Below are 9,773 nucleotides of genomic sequence, written 5' to 3' on the forward strand. Positions count from 1 at the left end.
TCCAACAACAGTCAACAGCAGACACCCAGGTACAGGTGTAAAAGCAGGGCAAGCACAGGGATAGTGCTTTTGGTTATGGTCCCAGATGCCAAGAATTTGCAGCTCTGTGCTTGCTTGAGCCAGAGGTGAAGAACAACATGCAACTGTCTGCTTAGCCCTCCTTTGTAGTACCATGCACAGACAAATGTGTAAGCAGCTGAGGTTTGAAATCAGTTTAAAACTGAGATGCATGAAAAAAAAAAAAAAAAAAAAAAAAACCACAACTCTGTAGCCTTAGGAAATCCATATTTATTTTTTTTCAAAACTGAGTAAAGATAACATTGGAAAATTATAAGGTTTCTAGTTTACGCTTTTCTAGTGGATGTCTCCTCTTGATAAGTCACAGAAGTTTGCCCTACAACTGCCGCTACTTCACCACTGTCTTTGAGGGCAGTGCTTGGCTAAATCTGGTAGGAAGTGGTGCACCCTGGCAGCTGAAGGCTTCTTCCTTACTGTGGCACATCTAGCCTAACCAAAGAGTAGCAGTAAAATAATAGTTGGATAAAGGTTAGCAATGATGTGATTAGAGCAACTCGCCATGTGAGACTGATTTGAAATCAGAAGCTGCTAGACCTGGACTAAGCAAATATACAAAAGAGTGAGTTCTCAGCTGATCTGAAAGGTACTCCTGAGGTGCCACGTTCAACCAGCTTTGTTGCCAAAAGCTTTCCTAAACTACACTCTGACTGAAGTGGAACAGCAAGTAAAGATAATCTTATGACAAAGCCTGTGTAAGGGAAACTAGTAAGCCCCACCTTTTGCTCGAGATATTGGACGCACTCATAATTTACGTTCTGTAGTTCAGACCAATGTAAGGTCAATTAAAAAGTACCATTGGAAAGCCACATACTTCCAGCCCTTGGAACAGATACCCTCACTCACTCAAACATTACAAATGGAAAGTTATTGCTCCCTTATCCCCCCTACCACCAGTTTCTCCCCATGATCCCATCCCATTTCGGCCAGTTTTGCATAGGCTTTACTGCAACAAACAATAGGCCAAAAAGTGACAGCCCACTACTCTTCCTGCCTCTGTTCCCACTTCTTTTTGGCAGCAACCCACCCTTAAATTGGATTAAGTGTAACATGAACTGTACCCCCAGGTATGATGACAAAGCAACTCAGCCAATCCCTCACTCACAGATCTCAATCAGAATTATCTGGGTGACTCCAGGCGGCTTCGACCACGGTCCCTGTTAACCCAGCTAATTTTAACCCAAACAGATCAGACAGCACCCACACGGGCAGCCCCATCAACATACGCAAGGGAACAGCAAACTCCACAGTCAGAAGCAATAATGACTTTCCTGCTACAATTAGGACTAGAAGAAACCGTCCGCAGCCCAAGCTTTCCCATACATTTTCCAAAGCATCTACAAGTGTGGGTGTGTGGATGTGTGTACTGCAGGACAGGGTGGGAAACGCTCACGTGGGTTGGGAGGGAGGGGGGCAGCATTTCCTGGCATTGCTATATCTCTGCAGCCTTTGAAATAATCAAATTCAATTACCTGTTTAAACCCATCTTTGAAAATTCAAATAGAAGAGAGAACCTGCTGTACTAAAGATCAGCAGGTAAGAAACAGAATTATGGATAAATAGAAAGGCATCTTTGCAACAGGATTCCTGAAAGAAACTTAAAGCACATTTCTCATTCAGTAGACCATATTAACTAATAATATAGAAATGAGTGATTCATCAAATGTCTGAGTCATTTCTACCTTTATTCACTGTATACTCCTCCCCTTGGGCTATATCCAAGCAGTATAAAGCTACAACTTCACACTGGTATGGTCAGGCACAAATTACTAAGTCACATGGTATTTTTCAAATAAAACTGAATCATCAGAAGGACAAAGAGAACAAACAGCGAAGGAGCTTACTGCAAAAAGGATGGTGGCTTCCTAACAGCCCTTGTGCCTTAAAGAAAAGGAGAAGGGGAAAAAAGAAACAAGCTACATCTCCACCATCATTCAACAGGTTTTTGTGCATATGTATATTTTTTTTTTTTAAAGTCTTCTACAGTATTTACTGTTTTAGTAATTTAGCTATTCATGTCTTCATTTTCCAAAACTTTGTGCCATGTCATACAGCGTCAAACACTGTCATTTTACAGAGATTGCCATATGCTACTTCATTTCTATACAGCCAAATCTAATTTCTGGGAAGGGGAAAAAAAAAAAAAAAAAAAAAAGGATGATGAGCAAAAGGTTTGTTGTCACAATGCCATAATTTATAGGAAAGATCATGTCTCATACTGATCATGTTAAATGGCTGAAGCAGGGATATCAGTCGGAAATTTAGCAAAAGTAATAGTGTGTGTAACTTCCCAGGTACCTTTGTTAGTATGTCCTTTTGAGCCACGGTCTTTTTAGGGGTGTCTCACTGCAAGCAGCACTAAAACAACAGGAGCCACTCTGAGGTCTCATTCACAATTTTTATTTGAGCGTTTCTGCCATGACTACCATTAATGCAATCACACCTGCGCCTGCATAAACCACGCCAAATTGTCAGCCTCTGTTGGTCTCTAAGCCACTCTTTTGCCTAAGTGCAGTTTCATCACCAGTTTCGGACATCTCTGTACAGCCCACTCCTAGAATAAGAGGTGCTGCACAGCACCCGTGGCCATACAGCCCATCGCTTCCCTTGGGTCAGCACCGCTGGAGATCACCTTGAGCTCATCAGCCGAAGTTTCACAGTGGTTTATGTCAACCTAAAGGTGAAGCTATACAACTAAGCTAACCAAAATGCTCGCTGCTGTTTCTGAAAAGAGGAAACTTTGATCCTCTTCCTTCTTTCCCCTTCTTCCTCCACTTTCACCCACGTGGCTCACCCACCCTCCCTCCTGCACTGGTCCTAATGCAGCTTCAGGTGTTTGTTGAGCTTATTTCAACTCACAAAAGCAGAGATCTAAAATTATCTCGGGCTAGTTTTCCACCAGGTTAGCAAGTTAAATTTGAGCATCCTGGAAATCAGTAGGTGCCAGGACCGGCGCCAAATAAGTGGTACGATCATGTTGCTGAGAGCACGACTCTCTGTTTCTGCCAACGGGAAAGCCATCAGATAGAATGAAATTACGAGAAGACTCGAGTCAACACATGTGCTTCTTGTCCCCTTCCTTCATTGGCCCTGCTATTTGTCTAATCGCATTGTAAGCCAGTTCAGAGAGCTAAACCAACAAAAAACCTATTCATTATTTTTGGCAAGGCTTGTTTTCTGCCAATTTAATTCCCCGAACTCGCTCAGCAAAGGAATCAGGCAAGCATCTGCACCAGCGCAGAGAAGGGGGCAGGAACACACAGGGAGAGGAGGCCAGACTCAGGCTGATTTAAATTGTCACCGAACCGCATACCCTACAGCAGATCCACATCACGGTGTAGTTAGAACTGACAGTAATCTGTGCCTTTACAACAGGAGGCCTCCACCGCCAATGAGGGGACACAAACGCGTCAGCACCGAAACATCCTGAGCAAAGTTTAACCTGGGCACGAGCTCACACAATCACACGCACAAACAGGAGAATCCCAGCCCTCTTATCCTCGGAAGCGCTATAAAACATCAGCTAATTATTCCCCTGGTAACACCCCTGTGAAAACGTTCGCTATCATTCCCATTACACGGATTTAGCCCAGGACTGCAAAGCAAGCAAAGCTGGTGGCAAACTCGGGATTGGAACCCACTAAATCCTCTATACCGAACCACCACCTCATCACTCAGCTGCGCTGTTTATTAACCCTAAACTGATTCAATTAGCCAGTAGCAGTCTAATAAAAAACCCTTTTGCAAAGACTTTGCAATGCACCAGAGAGGTCAGTTTCTGACACAGTTACGTTAACAACAACAGCAGGTATTTGCTAGGCAGTTGTGGAATAAGAAGCTAGAGAAAGGAATAACACTGAAATTGTAAGGAATTATTTCTACTTCTGGGGATAAAAATAAGCACGCGTGAAGCAACGCAAGGGTCAATTCATAAAACTCATGAAATTTAACGCAAAGAACCACAGAAAAGAAAACGTAGTTATGTGCATATTTTTTTCCTCAGTTAACAATTGTCAAACAATTTCAATCAAAAAAGAGCAATTGCTCAATATACACTAACCAAGACCAGTATCTTCCCTTAATTTTATCAACCCTCCCACACTCAGTCCAGCGAAACCCACGCTTAACTCGCCTGTATTGCAATGCAGCACAAAAGGAAAAGGGGTGGGAAAATTTGTCAACAGAGAAGCAAATCTCTGCAGCAGCAGCCAGCCAGCACTGTAAGTCTATCCAGCAACACGAGCTGGTCTCTCATTCACGTACTAGCTTAAGCACCCAAACCACGCATATCACATTTGAAGTCATGCTTAATTTTATTCAACCCCTTCTTTTGACAACAACTTTGTCACAGAGATTGAAAATGTGTCATGAAGCAGTCATTCGCCAGAACTGCCACTGATTCTCTCAAGATGGAAATAATAAAGCCATAACTGTAAGTAGCTGCCTAATTGTCAGCTGTATAAAACATCGATATCAAGATTGTCTCATTGGCAACAACACTTTGAGGGGAACTGAGAGTATTGCTGGGGGAAAAAAAACGTACAAAAATAAGCTGACTAGATGTACACATTAAAAACGCTGCAATTGTTTGGAAGTCTCGAACTCCAAAATTTGAGGAAGGCAAATGAATACATTATTTTATAGTACAAACAAGTAACACGAATTTTCCAGAGAATTGGGAGAGAAAAAAAAACATGTCTGGAAAAGAAACACTATGTAAAAGAAAGAGGCTGGATGGCAGATCAATCAACAGCATTCTGGACAGGATGTTCTATGCATCTTTGCATATTTGAACAGAACGAAAACAGCAAAAACGGGCTGCTTTAAATGTGGGATTTACTATTAAACTTTGACAATAATTATTTAAGTGACAGTAGCAGTCAGGATCTTTTTTTCTGGGTATTATTGGGATTGACCACAAGTGGGAACAACAGTTCCTCACACAGCCCAAGAGGCTCCTAACAGAGAATACGCTGGTGCTTCACAGGCCGAATGGACAGACGGAGCTGATGGTTACCTCACTGATCCCGTCAACTGAGGCAGCTCCAGACATCATCACCATTACTCGCTAAGACAAGCATTCAGAAGCTATCCGCGTTCAACATCAGGAAGTCAGTGTAACACTTATTTGCTTGAATTATTACTGCAGGGTAATCTCTGAGAAATTGCTAGTGACAGCAAAACTGAGATTTCCCCTCGAGATGACAGGGTGGGAAGCTCAGGTTCTCTCCTCTTCCCTCTCGGAAGGGAGGAGTTAAGCTCTAGCTCCAGCAGCCGACGGGGTTACCACACTGACACACATCCACACATCTTCCCAGTTCTGCTCTTCATGTGGCAGCATGGCTACTGACACAGATTAACCTTTTTTTCCAACCAGCTGCTAGACTGGTCGGTCGTGGTCAGTTTTGAGGGGAAAACAAAGAGGCAGAACCACCTGAATAAGTAAGCAGAGGCAATCAGACAGTAAAACTGCTTAATGTGGGAGACAAGCCTTCTTCCTTCTGTCCCTAATAAAATAAAAGCTTAAAAGACAGCCAGAGTACCAGAACATGCTCACCTTGCAATAATTAGGAAGCACTAAACCAGCAGTGCGACCCTCCACCCTCACCACAGCCAGGTAGTCCAGAGGGAAGAAGAGACATGTTTCCTTTATTCTCGTGACAGAGAAGACCCAAGAAGCAGCTTAAAATCCAACACCCATCAGCAGGAAAGTATCATAGAAGTCCTCGTTTAAGGCTGAGGAGCAGTACCCCAACACTGGCCGTAGTACCTTCCAACAAGCAAAGACGAGGCCAGGGTTTGAGAAAAGGGACTTCTCACTAGCACGCTGCCTATAGGCTTCCCTGCTGAAGACACTGCTATCCGCATCAACTGGGATGTTCCAGTCAAATTTTAAGCTACGACACAGGCACAGAAATATATGTTGGAGAGAAAAGCATTTGTATTTTGGCATGTAAGTAACTAAATTTGGAGCCATAAACCCCAGCTCAGCTGTAAGACTGCGCAAGGCCACTGTCCAGTGTTCTGTTCTATAAAAATTACTAAAACGTCAGGGACAAAGAAATTTTGTTTGCAAGATGCAATGTACATTTTTATCATCCTGGATAAAATATCTACAGTCTCAGCAGTGGTTAAATTGCTGCTATAAAGGAAATTGTCCTCAGATAAATGGTTTCCCTATGAGAAGGTTTCAGTGCTACACCTCACCCCAGGTCAATAAATCAAATTAACTGCACCTTGTCCTCTGGCCAATGACATCATCGGCTTGACCACATCTTGTGAAGCGAGTGCAAAAACATATGCTATTTAAGGCATGAAATCATATTACTGCTTTTTGTCCAGCCAGCCTTGTGCTCTTGGTCTGTGAAACAGTCAGTCACCTGAACAGTCTCATTACTGCTTCCGCAATTTTTTTTTTCCTGTAGTATTCAAGGCCTGTCTTCACCAAGGGTGAAGAAAAAAGGATAAATAATCTGAGCTATTATTTTTTGAAACCAAAACGCTTTTCATTAGCTGCAGCTTAGCATTTTGATACAAATTAAATTTAGTACCAGACTGCAAAACACACTGCCTGCATTTGTACGTGAACTCTTCCTGGGCATGCTTCTGAAATGTTTACATGCTAATCTGGCACAGTTACTTTGAAGAACCCTGCTGCTGGGTCTTTTTCTCCATGGGGTGTAAACAATAGTCATGAACGAACCCCCCCCCCCCCTTTTTTTTTTTTTTTTTTTTAAATCTGAAACCCATACCTGCATAAATAATTACTGCTTCTTCCTAATAAAGTAGCCCATTTGTTTTCTAAGTAGCCTAATGTCTGGTTTAAATTATCTGAAGTAATTCAGTGTTAAGAGGATTAATTTCAATTTTCACTTGGTGGTCTTAGGGCACAATCACAGCAAACTTATCTTCCTTTCTAGACCCTGTACTGCCTAGTAGCATCTTCTGCCTTGAAAGCCAAATCTAAATGGGGAAAAAAAAAAAAAAAAAAAGAAAAAGAAAAAAAAAGAAACAACCAACCAGAGCAGTCAGAGATACAACCAGCGACAAAAGCATCTGACACACAGCACTGTTAAACTGAATCCACACTAAGCAAAAAGGTGAATAAGATTATCCCCAATGTATTCAGTTCTGTTTGTGCTCAGAGGGAGGAGGAAAAAAGCTGTTTAGATTTTGAGTGTGTCTTCCACAGCTCCCTCAGTGCCAGGAAACGTAAATTAGAAGCAACTCTCCTTTAAGGAAAAGAATCAAGGACAAAGGGACCAAAAATGCCCAAGCCTCTGAAAAGCAGATATGAAAGGCACAGCTTTACAGTCTTGAGTTGCTATAAATTAAAAATAAGCTTCTTATTTAAAAGACATGAGTGTTTGAGAATCTATGAGCAGATCTGATGCTGCTCGAGCCCCAGGAGGGTTTTGTTTTTGCTGGCAGGGGTGGAGAGGAGATGGGGGGGGGGGGGGGTCATTTTGGTTATTAGTAAATAAATCAAGCAGCAGAGAGTGAGGCCTAGGCGCCTGCCAGAGGAGCCAGGGCCTAGCTCTCCCCCCTCCTCTCCTCGCACAGCCTGGGTTTGATCTCGGGGCCCTGTGGGTTGCCAAGAAAATTTTTAAAAAGCGAGAGAGCGAGAAAGAAGAATCATATTGAACCACAAAAGCACATGGGGCGAATGTAAAATATAAACACGGCGTTGGGCTCTGAGTGGCTGTTATTAAAGGTCTGAATTACTAAACATGAGAGGCGGGGAAAGCCGGGCGGCCATTTCAATAATATAAACCTCCCCGAATTAGACATTATTCAAATGAGAAGGGGAAGGGGAAGGGGGGGGGGAGCCGGGACCCGCACCCCCAGCGCCAGCCCACCGCGGCTGCCGGCACCACGCAGGGTGGGGAAGGGGGAAAATGGGGCAAGAAGGGGGAAAAAGGGGGAAAGCAGGGGGAAGGAAGGGGTGCGGGGGGGTCGGGGAGAAGAGGAGAAATGGGGTAAAGAGCGGCTGGGGAGGGGGGGGCACGGCGGAACTCCGCGCACCGCCCCCACCCCAAAACGAGCAGCCACCCCGCGCCCAGCCTGCCCTTTGGGGGCGGGGGGGGCGGCTTTAAATAATAATATATATAAAAAAAAATAATAATAAAGGCGAAGCACGCCGTCGCCCTCCCCCCTCCTCGAGGCCATCCGCACCCAACCACCCCCCGCCTGCAGGCCCCGGGGAAATCACCCCGGCCGGCGGGGGGGGGCTGGGGTCGGGGGGGGCTCTCCCGGCCCTGCTCCCTCCGCCAGCCCCCCCGGGGCCCAGCGCCCCCGGCCCCCCCCGCGCTGCTCCTGCCCCGCTCGGGGCTCCGGCGGCCGAGCGGCTTTTGGGGGGGGCGTGCGGGGAAAAGGGGGGGGAACCCAGGCGGGCTGGGGGAACCCAGAGGGGTTTTGGGAACCCAGGCGGGTTGGGGGAGCCCAGGCGGGTTAGGGGAGCGGGGACACCCCCCCCCCCCGGCCTTCCTCCCTCCTCCTCCTCCTCCTCCTCCTCCCGGCTGCCCCCCCCCCCCCCCTTCCCCGACCCCACCGGCGGCGCCGCCGCCCCCCGTGTCCCCGCTGCCCCGGCCGTGCGAGCCCGGCTGGGTGCGAGGGAGGCAGGAGAAGGGAGGGATGGAGGCAGGCGGGCGGCGTGTGCGTGTGTGCCCGGGTGTGTGTACGCGCGTGTGTGTGTGTGTGTGCGCGTGTGTGTGCGCGTGTGTGTGTGTGTGTGCCTGCCCGCACGGGGAGGCTGCTTTCCTTCTCCCCCCCGCGCCCCCCCTCCCGCTCCCTCCTGCGCCGTTAATTATAATAATCCGGAGTACTAATAAATTATGCTAAGCGGGGCGGGCGGGCGGCGGGGGGGGCCGCGTGTGCGAGTATGAATATGAATATGTAAAACGCAGTAATGATTACCTGCCGCTGCCGCCACCGCCGCCGCCGAACTCTCATCTTGACTCGCTGCTCCTCCGTCCGCCATTTTGAATATTTTAACCAAAATCGGCCGCCCGCCGGGCCCTCCCCCGCCCCCCGCCCTCCTCCCCTCCCCTCCCCCCGCCGCGCGCCGCCCCCCCCCCTCCGCTCCCTTCCCCTCCTCCCCTCCGCGCCCCCACTGCGCAGCCGCCGAGCCGCGGCGCCGCCGCCTCGCTCTGCGCCTGCGCGAGCCGAGCTCCCCCCGGCCCCCCTCCCTCCCTCCCTCTCTCCCCCTCGCTCCTGTTCCTCTGCGCGTGCGCGCGGCGCTCCGTCTCGCCTCACCCCCCCTCCATGCGCGCCCCCGCGCAGCCGCTCTCCCTTCACCTCCGGCCCCGGCGTCGTTAAGGCGCGAACCGCCTCTCAGCCCCCCCCCGCCTTGTGCTGCCGCGAATGGGTTGACCTGGCGGCCCTCCCGGGGGACGGGTTGACCTGCTCGCTCTCCCCTCCCCTGCCCACCCCGGGCTGCCGCCCGTTAACGGCCGGCGGGAGCCGTTCCCTCCCGTTCTGCCGCCCCAGGGGGCGGTTAGCCCGGCGTCGGGACGAAGTGCGGGAGGCTCGGAATAAAAGCTCCGTGGAATAAAGGTTGTAGGCTGAGGAGGCGTTTCCGAAAGACCTGTCTGTGCAGGTGGCGGGGTGGAAATTAGAGAAACCGCCTCCGTGAGACAGGTGCGCCCCGAGCTCCTGGCGAAATTAATCCCCTATGAATAAAAAGGAACTGAATACAA

The 9,773-nt window shown here is 48.1% G+C and overlaps 1 protein-coding gene across 1 annotated transcript in view; it reads right to left on the minus strand.

The window, feature by feature from the left end:
- Positions 1-9,044, minus strand: part of POU2F1 (POU class 2 homeobox 1) — a 105,551-nt gene extending 96,507 nt beyond the window's left edge. The window contains exon 1 of the mRNA XM_032208155.1: positions 8,992-9,044. The gene's annotated coding sequence lies outside the window, so the exon portion shown is untranslated. The remainder of the gene's footprint in view (positions 1-8,991) is intronic.
- Between the last annotated feature and the right edge of the window lie 729 nt (positions 9,045-9,773).

The sequence above is a fragment of the Aythya fuligula genome, chromosome 1 (genome assembly GCF_009819795.1).
Source record: "Aythya fuligula isolate bAytFul2 chromosome 1, bAytFul2.pri, whole genome shotgun sequence".
In the NCBI taxonomy this organism is placed as follows: domain Eukaryota; kingdom Metazoa; phylum Chordata; class Aves; order Anseriformes; family Anatidae; genus Aythya; species Aythya fuligula.